The sequence below is a fragment of the Triturus cristatus genome, chromosome 3_1, assembly GCF_964204655.1.
Source record: "Triturus cristatus chromosome 3_1, aTriCri1.1, whole genome shotgun sequence".
In the NCBI taxonomy this organism is placed as follows: Eukaryota; Metazoa; Chordata; class Amphibia; order Caudata; family Salamandridae; genus Triturus; species Triturus cristatus.
The window spans coordinates 623,054,010-623,077,054 of NC_140583.1; the positions used below are offsets into that span (position 1 = coordinate 623,054,010).

Below are 23,045 nucleotides of genomic sequence, written 5' to 3' on the forward strand. Positions count from 1 at the left end.
AATAATTTACTATTCCCACTCCAGTCTATAATAAATTAGAGTAGGTGCTGGACACTAACCATAAATAATTTACTATTCCCACTCCAGTCTATAATAAATTAGAGTAGGTGCTGGACACTGACCATAAATAATTTACTATTCCCACTCCAGTCTATAAAAAATTAGAGTAGGTGCTGGACAGTGACCATCAATAATTTACTATTCCCACTCCAGTCTATAATAAAATAGAGTAGGTGCTGGACACTAACCATAAAAAATTTACTATTCCCACTCCAGTCTATAATAAATTAGAGTATGTGCTGGACACTGACCATAAATAATTTACTATTCCCACTCCAGTCTATAAAAAATTAGAGTAGGTGCTGGACAGTGACCATAAATAATTTACTATTCCCACTCCAGTCTATAATAAATTAGAGTAGGTGCTGGACACTGACCATAACTAATTTACTATTCCCACTCCAGTCTATAATAAATTAGAGTAGGTGCTGGACAGTGACCATAAATAATTTACTATTCCCACTCCAGTCTATAAAAAATTACAGTAGGTGCTGGACAGTGACCATAAATAATTTACTATTCCCACTCCAGTCTATAATAAATTAGAGTAGGTGCTGGACAGTGACCATAAATAATTTACTATTCCCACTCCAGTCTATAAAAAATTACAGTAGGTGCTGGACAGTGACCATAAATAATTTACTATTCCCACTCCAGTCTATAATAAATTAGAGTAGGTGCTGGACAGTGACCATAAATAATTTACTATTCCCACTCCAGTCTATAAAAAATTACAGTAGGTGCTGGACAGTGACCATAAATAATTTACTATTCCCACTCCAGTCTATAATAAATTAGAGTAGGTGCTGGACACTAACCATAACTAATTTACTATTCCCACTCCAGTCTATAATAAATTAGAGTAGGTGCTGTACACTGACCATAACTAATTTACTATTCCCACTCCAGTCTATAATAAATTAGAGTATGTGCTGGACACTGACCATAATTAATTTACTATTCCCACTCCAGTCTATAATAAATTAGAGTAGGTGCTGGACACTAACCATAAAAAATTTACTATTCCCACTCCAGTCTACAATAAATTAGAGTATGTGCTGGACACTGACCATAACTAATTTACTATTCCCACTCCAGTCTATAATAAATTAGAGTAGGTGCTGGACACTGACCATAAATAATTTACTATTCCCACTCCAGTCTATAATACATTTGAGTAGGTGCTGGACAGTGACCATAAATAATTTACTATTCCCACTCCAGTCTATAAAAAATTACAGTAGGTGCTGGACAGTGACCATAAATAATTTACTATTCCCACTCCAATCTATATTGAATTAGGATTACTATATATGTTAGATTTTTTCAAACAATTACTAATTTGTAAACACTACCCACCCTTATCCCCTATAAATCCTACATCACTCTTATTAAATGAATTATCTTCTTAAAATTGTTAAATGTTAATTAAAATAACATTTCTAAATGGAAATAATTTTTTATGAATAATAAAATTTTGATATATTTATAAAACACTCCCCACCCTTATCCCCTATAACCCCAAAATACCACTTATGAAATTTTTTTTATTATTAAAAATATTAAAATTTACTTTTATTAAGAAATTAGAACTTTGCATTATATTTTTCAAAAATAAAATATTACATATATTTTGAATGCACTCCCCACCCTTATCCCCTATAACCCCCAATTCCCACTTATGAAATTTATTGTATTAGTAATTTATTTAATTTTAATTTTTAAACTCAAAAATTAAATTTCTATTTTTTTTTTATAAAATATTAAATATTTCTCAAAAACACTCCCCACCCTTATCCCCTATAACCCCAAAATCCCACTTATTAAATGTATTTTATTAGTAAAATGTTTAATTGTAAATTTTAATACAAAATTTTAAATGTAAATTTTTTTGAATTCAATATTAAATAATAAATATATATCTAAAACACTCCCCAGCCTTATCCCCTTTAACCCCAAAATCCCACGTATTACATTTATTTTCTTATTACAATTTTCACATGTAAAATTTTAAAACTAATTTGAAATGTTTTTATTTCTAAATATAATATTTCAAAATTTATATCATAAATTATTAAATTTTATTACTAAAATTTTTAATTTTTAATTTTCATACCAAATTTGAATTTTTTTTTTTTAATTAAATATTAAATATTAAATATATATCTAATACACTCCCCACCCTTATCCCCTATAACCCCAAAATCCCACTGATTACATTTATTTTATTATTACAATTTTCACATTTAAAATTTAAAAACACATTTGAATTTTTTTATTTTTTTTTAAATATAATATTTCTAAATTTATATCCTAAAATATTAAATTTAATATTTATTTCCAAAACACTCCCCACCCTTAACCCCTATATACACAACATCCCACTAACAATATTTTTTTTCATTATTAAAATTTAAATATTACTATTTTGTTCAAAATTTAAATTCAAATTATACAAATATTTATTAAAATATTTTATTTCTAATATATATTTTTAAAACACTCCCCACCCTTATCCCCTATAAACCCAACATCCCGCTCCTAAAATTATATATCCAAATTTAAAAAATTATATTAATAATAGTTAAATAATTATATCCTAAAATATTAAATATAATATTTATTTCCAAAATACTCCCCACCCTTAACCCCTATATACACAACATCCCACTAAAAATTTTTTTTTTCACAATTAAATTTTAAATAATTGAATTTTGTTCAAAATTTAAATTTAAATTCTACAAAAATTTATTAAAATATTTTATTTCAAATATATTTTTTTAAAACACTCCCCACCCTTATCCCCTATAAACCCAACATCCCGCTCCTAAAATTATATATCAAAATTTAAAAAATTATATTAATAGAAAGAAAATTGTTATTTTTAATACACTTAAATAAACATTTGCTGACACTTCTAAACAATAATTTTTTACAAATCACAAAGTGACTTAATACTATACTTTTTCGATATTTTTACTACACGATATTATGTCTTTCGATATACTATACCTCGATATTTTACTACACATCACAATCTCGACATTTTTTACATCGATATTGTTGACAGAGATATATTGTTCCATCGATATTTTGACTTCGATATTTCTGTATATCGATATTACATTTCCGATATTTTGTCTACTCACCGGTGGGAGGGAATACTGATTAATCTAGCTTGTATTAGTTGTAAATAATTTTCCGTCCTAATCCTGGAAAGGGGCATGAACGTACTTTATAAAACCACGGAATAATTAGATAAACAGTGAGACACATAAATCACCTAGTGATTACTATCAATACTTGCAAAGACCTCATGTAAAGATGTGCAACCTCCACCTTATGTACCTGAACTTTACAGGGCTCCACACGAGCCAGGAGCTATAATGGTTCCTAATGTTGTAGTTCAGGGTACATGTGCTGAGGCGTATTCCCTTCTTGCCCTCTAAGTGCCTCTAGTGTTGTTTGAACCTGCAGAATTTGAAACAACTGCTGAAGATGCTCTGCAAGGTTTTCGAAGCTTGCCGGCCTGGTTGGTAACGAGGAAAACTCCAAAAAGCATGCCTGTTGATGGAGGCAAAGGTGCCAAAGATGGTATGGGAAAAGTGGGGAGAATAGAATTGAAAGCACGTTTTCAATTAAGGAAAATTAGTTTAGACTTATAAATTAATTAATTTACACAGAGGTTTCTGTGTGTGTAAATCTGCCATGGGTGCGGACCGAGCTTTTCCAGGCAAAAATGCTCTGAAGTGTGTAAACATCCACAAATGCATCATTTGTAGGTATTCATAAAACATTTTATATCCCTTCTCAACCCTGAGAATGTTAAGAGATTTACTTCCGCCAAGGAAAGGAGAAAATCTGTTTACAGGAAAGGATGGAGAAAGAAACCCCACCTTAGAAACTTGGTAGTGGTGTAGGTGATTGGGTTTGCTACTGCAAACATGAATTTTAATTAGCAAGTGCATTTGCATTTTCAGTTGCATTTTGTTTGTTACTTGTAAAAATGTACAAGAGAATATTTATGGTCGCAAAAATAAGACTTCACACACGGTTTCCAGAGGCATGCTTGAAACTACTGTCCAGGAGTAGTTCTGGAAAGCTTTTTGATTGCCTGAAAGACATAAATGACCTATGCAGTGTAGCAAACTTGTGAGTACAAATGTATGATATTTTTATTTATCAGGTTCACTGCTTCCTGAGGGCATAACGCTACTTTTAAGAAATCCCAATTAACAGTATTCACTTGATAAGGCTTTGCAACAAATTATAATTCAATATTTTTACACATTAAGGTATCTGTCGGTGGTGAAGAGTCAGTCCCATTATCACTTATTTGATGTTTTCTCACGCTCTGGGTGGGATGCTCACAAACTGAAGGACAGTCTCACTGCCAGTGGTGGCTGATAGATAACGGCAGTGGCGGGACGGGGGGCGTGGGGGCTCTGTTAACCTCTTTGCTGCTAGGCCTTCCCCTCCCCTGTGCTAAGCCTTTTTTGGGCTATTTGGGGTAGTTCATGCTTAGGCCCCTGTAAGTATTTGTCCACATAAGGTATCAACATCAAATTTGCGACTTTTTTGTCCACAAACCCTGAGGATTGTAAAGGCACCCAGGGTTTGTGGGTTCCCCTGCAGGGGACCCAGAAATTAGCCAAAATACAGCGAAACGTTTTTTTGGTTTTTTATTAAATGGGAAAACATTGCTGCAGAAGAAAGCATCTAGTTTGTTCTCCGTAAATGTCATCAACAAAGGGTTTGTGGTGTTGAAATCACCATCTTTTCGGTTTTTAAGGACAGGCAGACTTTTGTTAGAAAACCTAGATTTTCTATACAGTTTTGTCATTTTACTGGGAATTAACCTATTTTTCCTATTTTTTCTGCTTTCAACCTCCTTCCAGTTAGTGGTAGAAATTGGTGTAAAACCAATAATGGATACCAGAAAGCTATACATTTCTGAAAACTAGACAAAATTCTGAATTTAGCAAGGGGTCATTAGTGTAGATCCTGTAGGGTTTTATTCATAGAAACTAACAATTGAAAATAGAAAATATTGAAAATGAGTTGAAAAAAACATATCGAAGGTCAGAATATCGACGTACAGAAATATCGACGCAAGAATATCGAAGTCAAGAATATCGACATCCTATCTACATTATGGTAAGTACAAAAATATCGGGGAAAAAATATCGATGTCAAAAATATCGTTGTTAAAAATATTGTTTTTATTGAAGTTAAAAAAATGATGTAAAATAGAGTACATAATACATATAATTAAAATAAACATAGTTAAAATATTTTAAAATGTTTAAAAATTATAAGTAATATGTATATAATGTAAAAATACATTAATCATATACATATAATATATACTATATATACTTACTTATTAATAATTTTTTATAATTATTTTAATAACGTATACATTGTTAAAAATATCATATAAATTATAAATACATCTATACACATAAAACAATAATATAAATACAAATTAAATAAGTATATATAACACATAAACAAATTATAATAATTTTTTATCTTTTTAAAATTAATTATATACTCCATTAACTAAAATAATACAAAAAATATTAAATAGCGGAGGAAATAAAATTACTATTCCAACTCCAAACAGTGCAAAAGTAGGGAAAAAGTTGGATAGCGTAGGGGTTAAAATTACTATTCCCACCCCAGGGAGTGCAACAGTAAGGAAAGTGTTGGATAGCATAGGGGTAAACATTACTATTCCCACTCCAGTGAGTGCAACAGTAGGGAAAGTGTTGGATAGCGTAGGAGTAAAAATTACTATTCCCACTCCAGGGAGTGCAACAGTAGGGAAAGTGTTGGATAGCTTAGGGGTAAAAATTACTATTCCCACTCCAGTGAGTGCAACAGTAGGGAAAGTGTTGGATAGCGTAGGTGTTAAAATTACTATTCCCACTCCAGTGAGTGCAACAATAGGGAAAGTGTTGGATAGCGTAGGAGTAAAAGTTACTATTCCCACTCCAGTGAGTGCAACAGTAGGGAAAGTGTTGGATAGCGTAGGTGTAAAAATTACTATTCCCGCTCCAGTGAGTGCAACAATAGGGAAAGTGTTGGATAGCGCAGGGGTTAAAATTACTATTCCCACTCCAGTGAGTGCAACAGTAGGGAAAATGTAGGATAGCATAGGGGTTAAATTAACATACTTATTTAATTAAATAATTTTTGTAAAATAAATAACAAATTAAAAATTAATTATCAAAAAAATATAAATAAATACCAATAAAATCAAATTAATATTTACTTCAGTAATATTAAATTACTTCCCACCCTATTACCCCATAAGCACACAACCACTTACACATAAAAAATAAAATTAATTTAATTATCATTTAATACAAATTAATTACCGATTAATAATACATTAACAATAAATTAATCAACAATAACAATAAATAAAAAATAATAATAAATTATTTAAAATAATATAATTATAAATGAATCAATTAATACAAATTAATTGCCAATTTTTAATTAACTAACAATAAATTAAGAATCAATAGGAATAAATAAAAAAATAAAAAAATTATAATTAAATTACTTCCCACCCTATTCCCCTATAAACCCACAACCCGCTACACATAAAAATTAACATAATTAATTTAACTATCAATAATAACAATAAATTACCAATTAAGAATCAATTAACAATAAATTAATTAACAATAACAATAAATAAAAAGTAATAATAACTTAATTATAATTAATATAACGATAAATCAATCAATCAATAAAAATATATTTCCAATCAATAATTAATTAACAAAAAATTAATAATCAATAACAATAAATAAAAACATATTAATTAATTATAATTAAGTTACTTCCCACCCTATTCCCCTATAAACCCACAACCCGCTGATACTAAAACGCAAAATTTACTTTAAAAAAATTACTAATTTCTAAACATTTAGGTGCCGATTCCAATCGGGTAAAAAAAATTCCTGTATGACTCGTATCCGTATTTTTTTACGTACGATTCGTACAAGTCCTGTCCCACCGGTGAAGTACGATTCGTACGTGAAAAATACATACGAATCGCTGCGGGAAAAGTCTACGAGACGTACACGGACAGTTTTACATACAAATCGTAAAACTGAAGTCCGAGCGCACAAGTACGATCTATACCGCCCTTCCGAATATACAAGCGTATGTAACACTTCCCGTATGGAGCGAACTCTGTACCACTCGTATCCCGGGTAAACTTGGCCCGGGATACGAGTCGTACAGTCCCCCCCACCCCCGCGTATGTCCACATGTCCCCCCTGTATGTCAGCACCGTACCCCCCCTATGTCAGCAACGTACCCCCATGTCGTCACCGTACCCCAGCCCCGTACTTGGACGCACCGTACCCCAGCACCGTACTTGGACACACCATCCCCCAGCCCCATACTTGGATGCACCGTACCCCAGCACCGTACCTGTACGCACCGTACCCCAGCACCGTACCCCAGCCCCGTACTTGTACGCACCGTACCCCAGCACCGTACCCCAGCCCCGTACTTGGACGCACCATACCCAAGTCCCGTACTTGTACGCACCGTACTCCAGCACCGTATGCCAGCCCCATACTTGTACGCACCATACCCCAGCACCGTACCCCAGCCCCATACTTGTACGCACCATACCCCAGCACCGTACCCCAGCCCCGTACTTGTAGGCACCGTACCCCAGCCCCGTACTTGGACGCTCCGTACCCCAGCCCCGTACTTGTACGCACCGTACCACAGCACTGTACCCCAGCCCCGTACTTGGACGCACCGTACCCAAGCCCCATACTTGTACGCACCGTACCCCAGCCCCAGACTTGTACGCACCGTACCCCAGCACCGTACCCCAGCCCCATACTTGGACGCACCATACCCAAGCCCCGTACTTGTACGCACCGTACCCCAGCACCGTACCCCAGCCCCGTACTTGTATGCACCGTACCCCAGCACCATACCCCAGCCCCGTACTTGGACGCACCGTACACCAGCACCGTACTTGGACGCGCCGTACCCCTGAACCGTCCCACAGCATCGCGTATGTACGGACCTTACAACAACATTGCGTATGCGAGCACGGTACAACAACATCGCGTATGGACGCACCTTACATACGCGAAAACGACTCGTACTGAACCAGGACACTGTAAAACAGCACAAGGAGGGTTAATTCGACTCGCACAACACCACAAAACACGTCTACAGTACAAAAAACATCAAAATGACTGACCTGGCACATCCAAACAGGTAAACAGAGGCCCAAACTCACAACCACCTCTTATAACACACCCACCAAAAATTCAAACTCAGGCCCACCCACAAATGGACCAATAAAAAGGGCCCACACACACAAACCATGAGCCTTTGCAACAGACTCACTGCAGCTACAGAGCACACCCCAACAACTGCACCCATACACCTTAACATATATACCTTCACACACACTCCTTCACACAAACCCCCTCTCCACATTCCCACACACACCTTCACATTCACACCCACACACCCACAACCATCCACACCCTCACCCCACACCATGCCCACAGACAAGAATCCAAAGTTCACAAGGGAGGAGCTGGACATCCTTGTCAACAAAGTCATCAGAGTCGAGCCACAGCTCTTTGGAACATTGGTCAGACAGACCAGCATAGCCGAAAAATCACGCCTGTGGCAGAGGATCGTCGATAGGGTGAATGCTGTTGCGCCCATCAGAAGGACCAGGAATGAATGCCAAGCCAGGTGGTACGATCTGCGGAGGGCAGTCAAGCGCAAAATGAACGAGGACTACGCCCAGAGCAACATCACTGGAGGTGGGCTGCCCCGCAGACCGGTACATTACCATCCCTGAGAGGAGAAGGTGATGGCCCTGCTTCCGCCGGTGGGAGTACACGGAGTCGAAGGAGTTGCAGAGCCTAATGAGTACACTAACAACTTACGTAACATGGGGGTAATGGCATCCACACCCCAACTACACAAAATGCACGCAACTACCCCCAAGCCCTCACCGGACACCACCACACTCAAAAACAACGCTCATACCACTAACATGTGTATGCCCCATCCACAAAGCAAGGCCATGCCATGTCCCAGGCTACACAAAGCACAAACCCAAGACTGGATGTCCGGGATGCTGGGAGGGTGGGGCTCACAAAACACATTGTTCAACTCTGAATCAGACACCATTGCCCTCAGCCCATATGGCACAGGTATATACCCATGCACCATGCTCAATGCACAGGGACTGGCAAAGTATTGACAAGGTAGCTGACACTTGGCCCTGCTGTAGCCAGCACAAGGCCCTCCTTAGACCACTGTAAACTCAAACACCAACACCACAAGCTCAGATATCTAGGACAGGATCTCGCACTTACTGTCATGCCAGCATGCACCATGAGGGAACATATACATCACCTGGGAGACCCACAGCCAAATCACACTACACCCACCAGCAGGCCCTGTCACACACACCCCTTACACAAGCACACACCCCCGGGGCAGCCAATGGATTTACCCACTCTCACAATGGACATGTGACACAACAAGATCAATCCATAGCCAAAGAAGCATCCAAGCCAAAAATCTACATATCAAACACTCAGGAGAACATATCAATCGGTCCCCCGCAACATACCCATCCACAAGTGAACAGTGAGGGGAATGCTGGGCACATACAACTACCTGGAGGAACTGTGCCAACTTGAATATGTATGAAACATGGATGTCACATGAAACAGCATTAACATTGTCTCTCTCTTACACACAGGGCAACGTCATGGATCTCCCCCCAACAATGGGGGGGGGAAAAATCACAGTCCCAGGCTCGGGAGGAACCTGATCCCAATGGCAGCGACGCCTCTCAACACTCCGCGGAGGACCCCAACCCACCTGGACCCTCTGGTGTCCAAGCCCCTGCAGCACCTGCCTCAGGTACATCTGTGCCAACTACCACCCCATTCCTGCCACATCCCAGGAGACACCCAGGAGCCCTGCCCGCAGTGAACAACTGAGCCAGTCTGATCTGGAGGGACAAGGTTCGCCGGGCACCCATGAGGAGGCAGACGACCCTGCAACTGCCATCCCTCAGGGGTCCCGTAGACCTGATGTGCCCATAACGGCAGGCCAGGCTCGTGTGGGCAGGGGTGGTGGGAGTGGAGGCAGGCGGAGGCGAGAACCTGACCAGCCAGCTGAAGGGACCGGTATGTCACACATACGCAACATCTTGGAGGCATACCGGCGTGACACCAGGGCCATCAGCCAGGTAGTGGAGACCCTCACAGAGATTAAGAACCAGCAGGCCGAGCAACACGCCAGTCAACAACAACACCAAGGACGGATGGAGGCAAGACTGGCTGAGCTCCTGGCGGTGCAAACGGACATAAGCCGTTCACTCCGTCGGATCGCCGACACCATGGCCAACCCTTCCTGTGCCACCAGGCGAAGACCAACACCAGCCACAGGGAGGGAGGAGGAGGAGGATTCGTCCGACGGAGCGTCCCAAACATCGTCAAGACCTGCATCTGAGGGTCCCGTGAGGAAGGTGGGTCGTCCACGGAAAAGACCGTGAGAGGCAGCGGACCATCCACATCTCCCAGGTCACCTGGCCTGGCATCTGCTGGCCTTCATGCGCAACAGCAGCACCTCATCCACTGACATTCTCTGCCACATGGACTTGCTGGTCACAGTCTGACCAATGATGACAAACACTGTGTTCTGGACTCTGATGACTTCAAATGCCAAGGATCCCATATCCATCCCCCTATGAACTTTGGATTCTAGCCACACTGTATAGCACCTATTTTCACCCACAATATACGCCCCCCACCGAGAATAAAACAAACTTTCTTTAATTAGATGTTGTAGTCATTTTGCATGAGTCCACAACATACGTGTGGGGAAATGTCAAACTATGCCTGAGTATTGAACGAACTCCAGCCATCCATGCCCTTGGATCTGAGTCCGGTACAGGACACACATGGGTCACAATGTATCATCCATGTTGGACCCGGCCTCGTAGAATGGCCCTCCGTGCCCCCGCACCACCGAAACCTGGTACCTACAGCCCAAGCACCCGGCCCAGCCGAACCTCCCCACCAGGACACACGCACCGGCCCGGACACCCCCGTCCCTGGCCTCTCTCCTTTCGGCCACCCCGGGCCCGCGTGCCCACTTCATGCACCAAGATGGCCGCCCGGCCCCAGCGCGACCCGGGCCTAGAGGCGCCACTCCGGCTGGAGGACATCACGCTTCCAGGGGATGAGAGAGGGAGGAGCAGTTTCTATCGCACCTCTGAACTCCCCCGGGACGATGGGTTTCGATCGGCCCTCCGGCCCCCCTGAGAGCTGGCTCCACGCCTGCTGGGTGTCTGGGACTCCTCCCGACCCGGCCCTGAAAGGATCAAAAGACTATAGCAGGAAAACCCGACAAGCGACCCCCAGGTGACAAGACCCCTGCCTGCACAGACTCCGGACATCAAAGAGGGGTCGAACTATAACAAGGGGTGCTCTGGGGCTATCCGGCAGATTCGACGCTGGAACAACGAGAGCCTGCTGACGTGGTCGCGGCTCCTGAAACTGGAACTCACCTGAGCCCTGCTGAGTGACTCGCGGCTCCCTGAAGATCGTAAGACCTCCGAACTTGTACCTGAGCCCTGCTGAGTGACTCGCGGCTCCCTGAAGATCGTAAGACCTCCGAACTTGTACCTGAGCCCTGCTGAGTGACTCGCGGCTCCCTGCAGATCGTAAGACCTCCGAACTTGTACCTGAGCCCTGCTGAGTGACTCGCGGCTCCCTGAAGATCGTAACACCTCCGACCTTGTACCTGAGCCCTGCTGAGTGACTCGCGGCTCCCCCAGACTCTCACGGTCCCGCCGGACCCCAACTCCGACCACGTATCCCCCAGCTCGAGGATTGGGAGCTGTGCGCCGGATACGTCCCTGCTTTGAACCATTACCAGAGACAGTCCCGCTACCCCCCTACCTTTCCGAGACTCTTGAGCCCGTGCTCACCTTGTACATATTTGCAGTGATACCTGTTTGATAAAGCTTGTTCTGAGGATACCCAGTGTGGTCTCTCTGTGTCGTGTGGTGCCAGAAGTACGAACCTAGTTGCGAGATTCCTCCCCCTGGGGAATCTCCCGCCAGTGCCCGGCTACGATACTTTGAGGGTGGATCTCAGGGTAGTCAGGACCCCTTTCCGGGCTCCTCTGAGGTCGCCGTCTAACAATCCAATACAGACATGGAGCACAATACTCACCCGTGATGGGCTCAAGCTGCTGAGGGGGGGCTTGCAATACTGTGTGGACAGACCAATTTGGAAGAGCATCATTAAGGTGTAGAGGTCATGGCTCATGTGGAGGTGCCCGGGGAGGGAGTCCCAGGTATGTGTAGCCAGGTGGGGGAACTATGTCCTGCATGCTGGAGTGCGGTGGATGTGAAGAATGTTGGCCAGGACAAGGTTGGATGCACGGAGTTGGCCCAACGGTGTCTTGGATGACAGACGTCCAAGGTTGGTTTGGGGTCTGCGGTTGTGGACTGCCTCCTGAGTGTGGTTGAGGAGTCTGAAGGTCATCCTGCAGCAGACAGTGCTCCATTGCAGCTATCTCAGGTGGACGGTGATGTGGCTGGGGCGCAGGATGTTGAAGCTGAGGTGTGCAGATGCACCCTGGATGTTGACAAGTTTTCCAGGAGTTTGGCTGTACTTGCTCCGTAGAGGGCAGGGCTGTAGTTGACATGGCTGGTGTCGTGGACCTGGGGAACGGTCTGTCTTGCCTTGGAGTGGATCTATCTGTGGGTCATGTGCATCATGCAGAGGGTGTTGCATCATGAGGTACAGATGCTGGTGAGTTGTATGGCAATTGTGAGCGACGAGTCCATGATGCACACCCTCTTGTGTGCGTGGCCACTGGGTGCTGGTGCAGTGCCCTGGCGGGTGGGACACAAGGAATTGACCCAGCTGTAAGGGGACAATCATCAGATGATTACCTCAGTCCTGTACAAGTCCAGCCTCAGGTGGATGATGTTCAGCCATTCATCAATGGACCTCATGCCTTCTTGAAGGTTGGAACTGGCAATGGCTGTGTCTTTGGTGAGGGTGAGGAGCAGCTGGCTGTCAATGCCATACGAGTTGATGATGAGGTTGTGTGCGCATGTGATGGTGGAGAGGGTGGTCAAGGACACATTGAAGATTGACACGCTGAGAGATGAGCCCTGGGCCATGTGCCAGATGACGCCACTGTACTACATGCTGAAGGCGTGAGTCCCACTCCCATGGCCTTGCTGGTGAGCCACTTGGTGATTTCATCCTGGTCCATCCCCTGGATACCAGTGTTGGAGATGTGTGAGCTGACAGTGTGTGACCACATCGTGTATAATGCTGTGGAAAGGTCAAGGGGGGTGTCCTCACCATTGTTGAGCAGGGCAAAGTTGTCGGTGTTGGATGGCAATGATGACGGTTGCAGTGGGGTGATTACTGTGGAAGACGGTCTTGTGCAGGTTGCCTGGAGCTCTTTGCATGGAGGAAGGTTGCCAGTTGCTCGTTGACTGTCTTCGTGATGACATTGCTGGCTATGGAAGCACGGTGAGGTTCCTTGAGAACCAGCTTTCCTGCCGTCCATTTTCTAAGAAGGGCCTGGGTCACTGCATGCCTCTATCTACCATGGAATGTGGCTAACTCCAAAGATACATACATGACATGCTGGACGGGGGCTACAAGGATGGGGAATGATGTGGTTGAGATGTTGTGTGGGAAGGGGCCTGATGGAGATCCCCAGGGGATGTTGCACATGAGCCGGGTGTTGTATCTGCTGATGATGGAAGTCCAAAACCTGAGGGTGGTTGGTCCCGCGTATAATAGTGCATTCTGCCTCTGTGTGCCAAGGCTTGCGTGTATGTCCATGAGCTTGCAGTGGTAGGAAGTTGCAAGGGATTGGCTCAGCCTTGCAAGGGTGGGGTGTCTTTTGCATGGAGAGCTGATGTCAGTGCACTCACGATGCTGATGAGCTCCTTGATGTCGTGCTGTTTTTTGTCCTCCTCCCCATCTGAAGGATCTCCAATTGTCCTTGCTGATGATATGGTGATGGCTGTGTGTGCCGTTTTCCAGGGTTGTAAGGCCACTGATGGGTATTTGTGTTGCAAGCTGTGCACAAGACGTGTATGAGTCCAGTAGGTCTGCCTTGGTGGCTTAATTGTTGATGATCATCACAGGAAAGTCCGTCAACGTGGCTAGATTGTTGGATCAGTTGGTGATCCAGTGAGTGAGGTTGCAGGGTGTGGCGGTGGTGTTGGCTCCAGTGTCCCACACAGCATGTCTGTGTTGACTTACAGCAAGCATCTTTGGGGGATTGGTAGCGGGGTGTGTGGCAGTGTGTTGCCTGTCGGAGACGTGGATGCTAATGTGGATGGACCAATGATGGATGCTGGTGTTGTTCTCATCCAGCCAGAAGTTCCTGGCCCACAGCCACATGTATCCTGAGGATGTGAGGGCGTGCGTGACGATGGACGTGTTGATGGCTTTGCGGAATTGTGGATGTGGGGCTGGAGATCTGTAGATGAGTGTTACTCTGATGGTTTGCAGGGGGTTTGTGCCAAACCGGATTTGTTACCCTGAGTGCGTACTTGGGAATAGATATCAATTCATCCTCCGGGATTGTTAGTGCCGTCCCTGCGGGTGCTCTTGTATCCGTCTGAGATGGCAATGCAGAAGTTGTGTGCTAAGGATGCTTTCATCCAGGTCACTGCCATGATGGTGATGTGTGGGCCTGTTGTGTTGAGGAGGTAACAGAGTCCAATGGCGTGCTGTTGGACGGAGCCGGTGTGGAGTAGGAGGGACATGACCTGGTTGGTGTGACAGGGCCTGGAAGGCGGGGCAGCGCTGTGTAGGCAGTTGGAGTTGCACACTCAGCATGCGACGGTGTCGTGTGTGCGCTTAGGGTATGCCTGAAAGCAGGCGGTAGATTTTTGCTTGGACATTGCTTGGAGGGTGGCTGCAACAAGAGACTGTTGTGTGATGTGGGTCATGCAAGGACATGAGGGTTGTGCAATGTGCACGTTGCATGCGCTGACGGTCCTGCCTTTGGCACCGCCTGGCCGCAACAGTGGCACAAACAAGCTGATGACAGCCTAATGAATGGGTGGAGGGAGGAAGGGAGGAGCATCTTGGAGGCGTGTGGGTTGCAGAATCCGGGAACTTGGTGGGCCCTTGCCGCAGGGGCCGCAGCAGCAGGCGGCATGTACTGGAAAGTAGGCCAAAAGTAGCACACAAAGACAAGGATGTCAGAAAGGACAACTGCAACAGGTGCATGTAAAGGAAGGAGTGTCAGGTTACTCATGGCTCACCCAGAGAAAATGGATGAACAATCACCAAAGATGACTGACACAGGATCAGGAAACAGAAGGCCGAGCTGCGCACAGGAGACACACCCTCAGCAGGCGTTGACGGCCCGTTGGTGGGAGCAACCTGACCAAATAGATACACAACCATGGACTTCATGCACAATAGAGATCATTATCCATGAAGAACTGCATGCATGTTGCCGAACTACACATACACTCATATGCACAATCTTTGACAACTATGCCAGAGATGACGCATGCAAAGTGGCAAGAGTCCTGCATGACAGAGATGAGGCACTTCGGAGGGTGAGGAACACCTTTAATACTCAAGCTCACACTGAGGAAAATGCATCAATGCGAACAGACTCAGAGGTGATTTGACTGAACATGTGGGACCTACGCTGGACACCCCCTTCCCAACACGGATGTAGTAATTCCAAATGAACTGGCACACAAGTTAAGGGGATAAGCCAAACACCTCCTGCTGCACACGGTGAGGCTGCAATTCCCCATTGAGCCCGTCATGGGGATGTCCCACACTATGTCCGACCGTAGCATTCCGTATGTTTCAGAGGGAAGTTTTACACACATTGATGCCTTCATCAGAATCCTAAATCCATTACAGATGACTGTCACGAAGGGTGACTGTCAATTCATGGGAGTCATGCTACATGTTATGTGCCCCATGGTGAGTCAACATGTATGCATGGTAATACAACATGCACAGAGGCAGTCCCCACACATTCCAAACACGTACCACCCCCAAAATGCCTTGCTGCAATCCTTACCCAAAATGAAATTTCCCCATGTCCGTGCATGGAGCACTGGTTCAGCACACGTTGCAATACTCATGAGGAATAGCAGGAGGACAACGATGACACGAGCAGACAACATGCGCAAGAACCTGGGAATGACAGACACACAAGAAGTCAGTGAAAATATTTTTTCTCTGCATACATGGACATTTACTAAACAGGAACAATGTTGTCCCCATGCTAATTTAAAAGAAACTGTCCCTGCTAAAATGTGTAGAATTACATCATCACTCGAGTGACACATCAGAACACAAATCTAAGTCACTTAGCATACAGTCAGCCGGACACACACATTGCATTAACATGCCACCCAAGCCTCCAAGCGTGCACACTCAGACCCAGTGACTCACCATTATGGGAAGAAGTTGCATATGAGCTGACTCCGGATATCCTCCTCCTCCTACTCCTCCTCATCACTTGCCTCGTGACCAAGCCCTTCATCCTTCACGGGTGGATGTTCCTGCTCATCCTGCATCTGCTGTAGCCAATGGCAGGGGATTGATCTGTGCCTGTGTGTGTCTGTGTACTCTGTTGAGGTTGCGTCAGTGGGCTGGGGCATGTAACTGCTTTGAGGTGCTGTCCATCAGCCTGGTGTTGCATGTGATGCACAGTGTGTGCCATGATCAGGGAGTGTGTCGCACCACTCCTGCCACCTGTGTAGTTTCAATGCCATGTAGTGTATTGGGGCTTCCACAGAGGCCAATGTCGAAATGAGTAAGATGGGATTCCTTGGCAGCATCCTATGCCCTGTTCAACATATCATTGATGTTCAAATGTGTGTCTCTGTGACATGGAGCAGGTGTAGTGATGTTGTCTCACTTTGTCATCCTCACAGGTAACTGCCTACGAGAAGGGGGTGATTTGGAAGCGGATCGTCAGGGCCGTGAGAGTGGCGGGGGGTCACAGTCGGCACCTAGCCCAAGTCAGAAAACGGTGGCAGGACATCCGGTGCTGGACCCAGCGGATCACCCGGGTCCAGCTGGGGCTCTCACCTCCACGCCCCCACGGCGGGCGCCGACGCCTGACCACCCACATGATGCGTGTCCTGGCGGTGGTGTTCCCTGACCTGGATAGACAGTTACAGGAGGGACAGCAGCAAGGAGGGGGTAGGTACCTGTCTGTTTGTTGTGTTGTGTGTCCCCAGCTTTTGGAAATGCTCTGTAGCCTGGATACACTGCCAGGGTTTATATGTGCAGTGCATATTCTGTTCCCCAAAGTCAACCGGTGCTCTTATTCGTCCCTTCCCCTGCTTGACATGTGTCCCCTGGTCTGTGTGTAATCACAATTGCACATGGTCATCTAGCCTGCCAGTTGATCCAAGTGCACATTGCTTTCAGCATCATGTGGGAGGGTGGTCTGTGACATGTGTTGGTACCTTGCCTGTGCCCTGTCCTGTTCACTCTGTTGGGGGTACATATTTGTTGGCACTGATGATGAGTCTCAACACGGGAGTGTGAGGTTTCAAATGTACACCCTTACAGCATGCATGACCAATGTTGTGGCCCCAGACATGATGTGCATGAGTGGGAGATATGCATAGTGCCAGGGCGGTTGCTCATGTTACAGTCAGATCATTCCAGGAACAAGGAGCAGTGTGCCCACTACAGTCCCCTGAAACACCCTTGCCTCGTAATCATGTGTGTCATCCAACACTGTGTCCATTCTCAGTGTGCTCAGCATATGTTTGCCTCTGTGGCATTGTTCCCTGGCCTCATTTGTATTTATCCAAAGTGTGCTACATGTGTCCACTGGACAGGGAGACTCCATTTGACTTGTGCATACTCACACTGGGCAGTGCCTGTGTGTCTATTCACAACTATCTGTCAATGGTTTTGTTGGACCCGGCCTCGTGGCGTGGTCCTTAACCCCCTGGATTGTGCCCGTTCCCCACCCCGGCCTTCACGGGCCACCCGTCTGAACTGCACCAAGGCCCTTCACCCGGAGCTGCACGTGGTCGCATACTCCTCGTGGCTCCGCCATCTTGTTGGCATCCACGTCACACCCTGCACCAGCCAGCGCGACCCCGCTCAACCCGGCCTCGACCCCAGCAAAGCCCCGACATCGAGGCACCACGAACTGGCCAGGGGGTGCCGCAGGAACCATTCATCGCCCCCGGCGGAGGACAGTATCGATGGGACTCCCAACTGTCTTCCCCTCTCGAGGTGTGATCGCCCTGCAACTCCCATGAGCCTGGCGCCTCTCCTGCTGGGCGTCTGGCCACCTCCACCCGGCCACTCCGCCCCCTCGGGCGCATAGGTCCGGACATCAAAGGGCTCCAGACCTATATCTGGGGCGACCCCACCACAGCTCGACAGTTGTATCCCGGAGTCGAGGGCCCTGCTGATCGAATCGCGGCTGACCCTACGGAGAAGAACTCTTGCCGGAACCATCACGAGCCCTGCTGACTGCGTCGCGGCTCCCTCTTGTGAACCCTTTCTGAACCACCTGGAACATCGGAGCCCTGCAGACGCTGTCGCGGCCCAACCTCGCTGAAACCTTCCTCGGAGCCCTGCTGACGACGTCGCGGCTCGAGCTGAGCAGAAACCATCTTGAGAGCCCTGCTGATTGAATCGCGGCTCTCCACGAACTGTACGCCAGAGCCCTGCTGACGCCGTCGCGGCTCGACCCCTCCGAGATCGGAGGTCCTCCAGCTTGAGGATAAGAACTGGGCCCCAGGTACCCTCGTACCACATTCCTGCCAAAGACTGTCCCGCTACCCCTACCCTTCCAAAGAGACATTGAGACTTTTGGTGGATCCCTCGATCCCTTCGTGTAAACATTGAACTCGTAACCTTTTATTGATGATAAAGAATTGCTTGTCTTGAGACAACCTCCTTGAGTCCGGTGTGGTGGTGTTACTGTGCTAGTACGTGATAGGAGAAGGATCTCTCAGGAGACTTCTCGGCAGTGCTCGGCTACTTCGTGCAGTGAGAGGGCCCCCCCTTGGTGGTCTCACCGACTCCTCGGGGTCCGCCTTCCAACATTTGGTGGCCAGCGACGGGATCCGAGCCGAACGCAGTACGTACCAGCCAGTACCCACTAGCTACCCATCCAAACGAATAGCATCATGAGCAGCCAGGAAAACAACGCGACAATGGAGTTCCAGCCCGAACGGCTGGAAGAATATACGCACAAAGATTTAAAACAGTTCTTCAGAGACAAAGGCATTGCAACCACCAGCCTTGGTACCAAGGAAGAGATGCAGAAAGCTCTGAGGGCATGGTTGGAGGCCGGGGCAGGCCCCTCCCAGGAAGAAGGGCCCTTGCCCCTGACGGAGACCACAGCAACCGCACTGACCCCGGCAACCGGAGGAAGAAAGAGCCTAGAAACCGGCCTCTCCGAAGAAGAGATACGAGAGCGGGAAAAGGTCCGGAGCCACGAACTAGAGCTCGCCCGACTGCGACTGGACGGCGAACTACAGCTGGCAGAAAAAAAACTGGCCCTCGAGCAGCTACGCCTTCAAGAAGAAATAGAGGAGAAGAGACGACACCGGGAGTTGGACGAAAAGAAACTAACGCTTGAGCACGAGCGCAGTCTCAAGGAGCTCGAGATCAAGGCCAAGAACGGAGGGACCAACACCCCCAGTACTAGAGACACTCTACCGCCTCCCGAGGCCAAGGTGCATATCCCGAAGGAGGTCGTCAAGGAGTATTACAAGAATGACGATATCCAACAATGGTTCAAGGCCTACGAGGTGGCCATGACCTCCCATCGAGTGCCCCGAAAAGACTGGGGCGCAGGCCTGTGGGGGCGATTCCTGAGCGAAGGGCGGGACACGCTGCTCCAACTACCGGAGGAGATGATGACCTCCTACGATCACATGAAGGAGGCCCTGCTCACCCGCTACGGGCTAACAGCGGAGATGTACCGCCAGCGGTTCCGAGACTGCAAGAAAATCCCGGGTACCACATGGGTGGAATATGTAGACTTTTTCAGTCGGGCCCTAGAAGGGTGGATCAAAGGCAGCAAAGTAACCACCTACGGGCAACTGGTCGACCTCATCGTGTGGGAACATCTTTCCAACAATTGCTTCGTGGAACTGAGACAGCACCTCCTCGACAGCAAAATGACCGACCCGCGAAAACTTGCCGTCGAGGCCGATCGATGGGTCAACTCCCGGGTCCTCCGGAGCTCAATGGGGGAGTACCAGAGGAACCCCAACGGACCCCCACGCCAGCGCGGTGGGGGGGGAGGGCCGAACAGGAACCGAGACCCTCCCGCTGGGGCCCCCAGGAGCCCCCCTCGAGGGCCACCGCAGCCACATCTCTCCCCGAGCCTAGCGCGAAGGGTGGGCCCGGCCCGACCCGGACCACGGCCACCAGTGACCTGCTATGGCTGCCAACAAACCGGACACTTTGCCAGCGACCCGGCCTGCCCTCTGAACCGAAGAAACGGGGCCGGCGGGCCCCCGCCCCGGCAGCTGACAGCCGCCGCCTTGGGGGGAGGAGAAAAGGAAGAAGAGGCCCTCGACCGAGAAAACACTGAGTGGGAGCCGGCAGCCATGTCCCTGGTCTGCCTGGGTAGCCGAGAGATGGTACCCTGCACCCCCATCCCAACCAACACCCAGAAGTACCGGCAGCAGGTCACGGTCAACGGACAACGGGCCGAAGCCCTTCGCGACACCGGCGCCAGTATCACCGCTGTCCGCTGCCACCTGGTGACCCCTGAACAGATTCTACCGAATGTGCTGTGCCCTGTACGGACGGCCGACAACAGTGAAAGCCTATGCCAGATGGCCCTGGTCCCCTTCGAGTGGGGAGGGGTGACGGGCCTGCTGAAGGTGACAGTGCGCGACGACGCCCCGGTCGACTGCCTCCTGGGGAACGACTTGGAGAATTCCCCCTGGGCTCAAGTAGAACGACGAGAGCACCTCCGAATGTTGGGACTGGCTGATTGGGCCTGTGCCATCACCCGGTCCATGACCGCCCAGGCCCCCCGCTCGTCCTCGACCTCCGGGACCGCCCGACCCGAGGGGCTCACACCCCCTCCCGCCAGCAGCAAGGAGGAGGCGGACACCGACCCTGGGCCCAGCGAATCCTCCCCCGAAGAGATGGCTTCTCCGAGCGCCCTACCAGAGCTGACGCAATGGCAACACGAAGGGGGCCCCACCCGAGAGCAGTTCCAGCAAGAGCAACAGTCCTGTCCCTCTCTCGAAGGGGTCCGACAGCAGGCGACCGCGCAAGCCAACGGTGACCAGACCAGCACCCACTGGATCTACTGGGCCGAGGGCCTGTTGTACAGTGAACAGAAAGTAGCAGAACTCGGGGCCAGCCGCGTGTTGGTGGTCCCCCTCCGCTTCCGGGAGTTCCTTCTCAACCTGGCCCATGATGTGCCCCTCGCCGGACACTTGGGGCAAGACAAAACGTACAGTCGTCTGGTGACCCACTTCTACTGGCCCCGGATGCGAAGAGATGTGGACAACCACTGCCGGTCCTGCCAGACCTGCCAAGCCAGCGGAAAGACGGGGGGTCGGGTCAAGGCCCCCCTCCAGCCCTTTCCCGCCGTCAGCACCCCGTTTGAACGAGTCGGAATCGACATTGAGGGACCCCTGGACCCCCAAACCGCCCTGGGCCACCGCTTCATCCTGGTCCTCGTGGACCACGCCACCAGGTACCCGGAGGCGGTCCCGCTCAGAACTATAACGGCCCCTGTGGTAGGCCGGGCCTTGATGGGGATCTTCTCCCGAGTGGGATTCCCCAGCGAAGTGGTGAGCGACCGCGGCACGAACTTTATCTCCAGGTACATGCGGTCCCTGTGGCAACAATGCGGGGTCACATACAAGTTCACGACCCCATATCACCCTCAGGGGAACGGACTGGTTGAGCGGTTCAACCGAACATTGAAAGGGATGATCCAGGGCCTGGAAGAACCCCTCAGGCGGAAATGGGATGTCCTGCTGCCCTGCCTCCTGTTTGCCTATCGGGAGGTCCCGCAGAAGTCCCTGGGGTTCAGCCCGTTTGAACTATTGTATGGACACCCGGTCCGCGGACCGCTCAGCCTGGTCAAGGAGGGCTGGGAGATGAAGCCCCGAGGCGCCCCTCCTGACGTCTACCGATACCTCCTGACCCTCCGAAACCAGACCCGCAAGTTCCGAGCCATAGCCGAAGCCAACCTCGAGGCCAGCCAGGAGGACATGAAGCGGTGGTACGATCGCAATACTTCTACTGTAGAATTCGAGCCAGGTCAGAAAGTATGGGTCATGGCCCCGGTCGAACCCGGCGCCCTCCAGGACAAGTGGACCGGGCCCTTCAAGGTGGTGGAGAAGAAAAGTCCCGTCACCTACCTGGTCGATCTGGAGTCCCCCCGGAACCCCCTCCGGGTCCTACATGCTAACAGGCTAAAACCCCACTTCGCCCGGACCGAACTGAGCCTGCTGCTGGCGACCGACGAGGGGGGCGAGGACGACTCCGAGCCCTTGCCCGACCTCTTGCAATCCGACATTCACGATGGATCGATCGAAGGGGTCCAACTCGCCTCGTCCCTGACCCCGGAACAGCGCAACGACTGCCAGCGATTACTGCGGGACTACGCAGCCCTCTTCTCTCTCACCCCGGGGGTGACCCACTGGTGCGTCCACGACGTCGACACCGGGGAGAACCCCCCCATACGACACAGAGCCTACCGGGTGCCTGACCGAGTGCGGGCCTGCATCCAGGCCGAAGTAGCGAAGATGCTGGCCCTGGGGGTCATCGAGCCTTCCGACAGCCCGTGGGCCAGCCCTGTCGTCCTGGTGCCCAAGGCCGCAGCTCCCGGTCACCCCCCGGAGTTGCGATTCTGCGTGGACTACCGAGCCCTGAATGTAGTAACCAAGACGGACG

The 23,045-nt window shown here is 48.3% G+C and overlaps 1 protein-coding gene across 1 annotated transcript in view; it reads left to right on the forward strand.

Moving 5' to 3' along the window:
- Positions 1-23,045, forward strand: part of LOC146860656 (gonadotropin-releasing hormone II receptor-like) — a 357,503-nt gene that overhangs the window by 145,549 nt on the left and 188,909 nt on the right. The window lies entirely within an intron of this gene.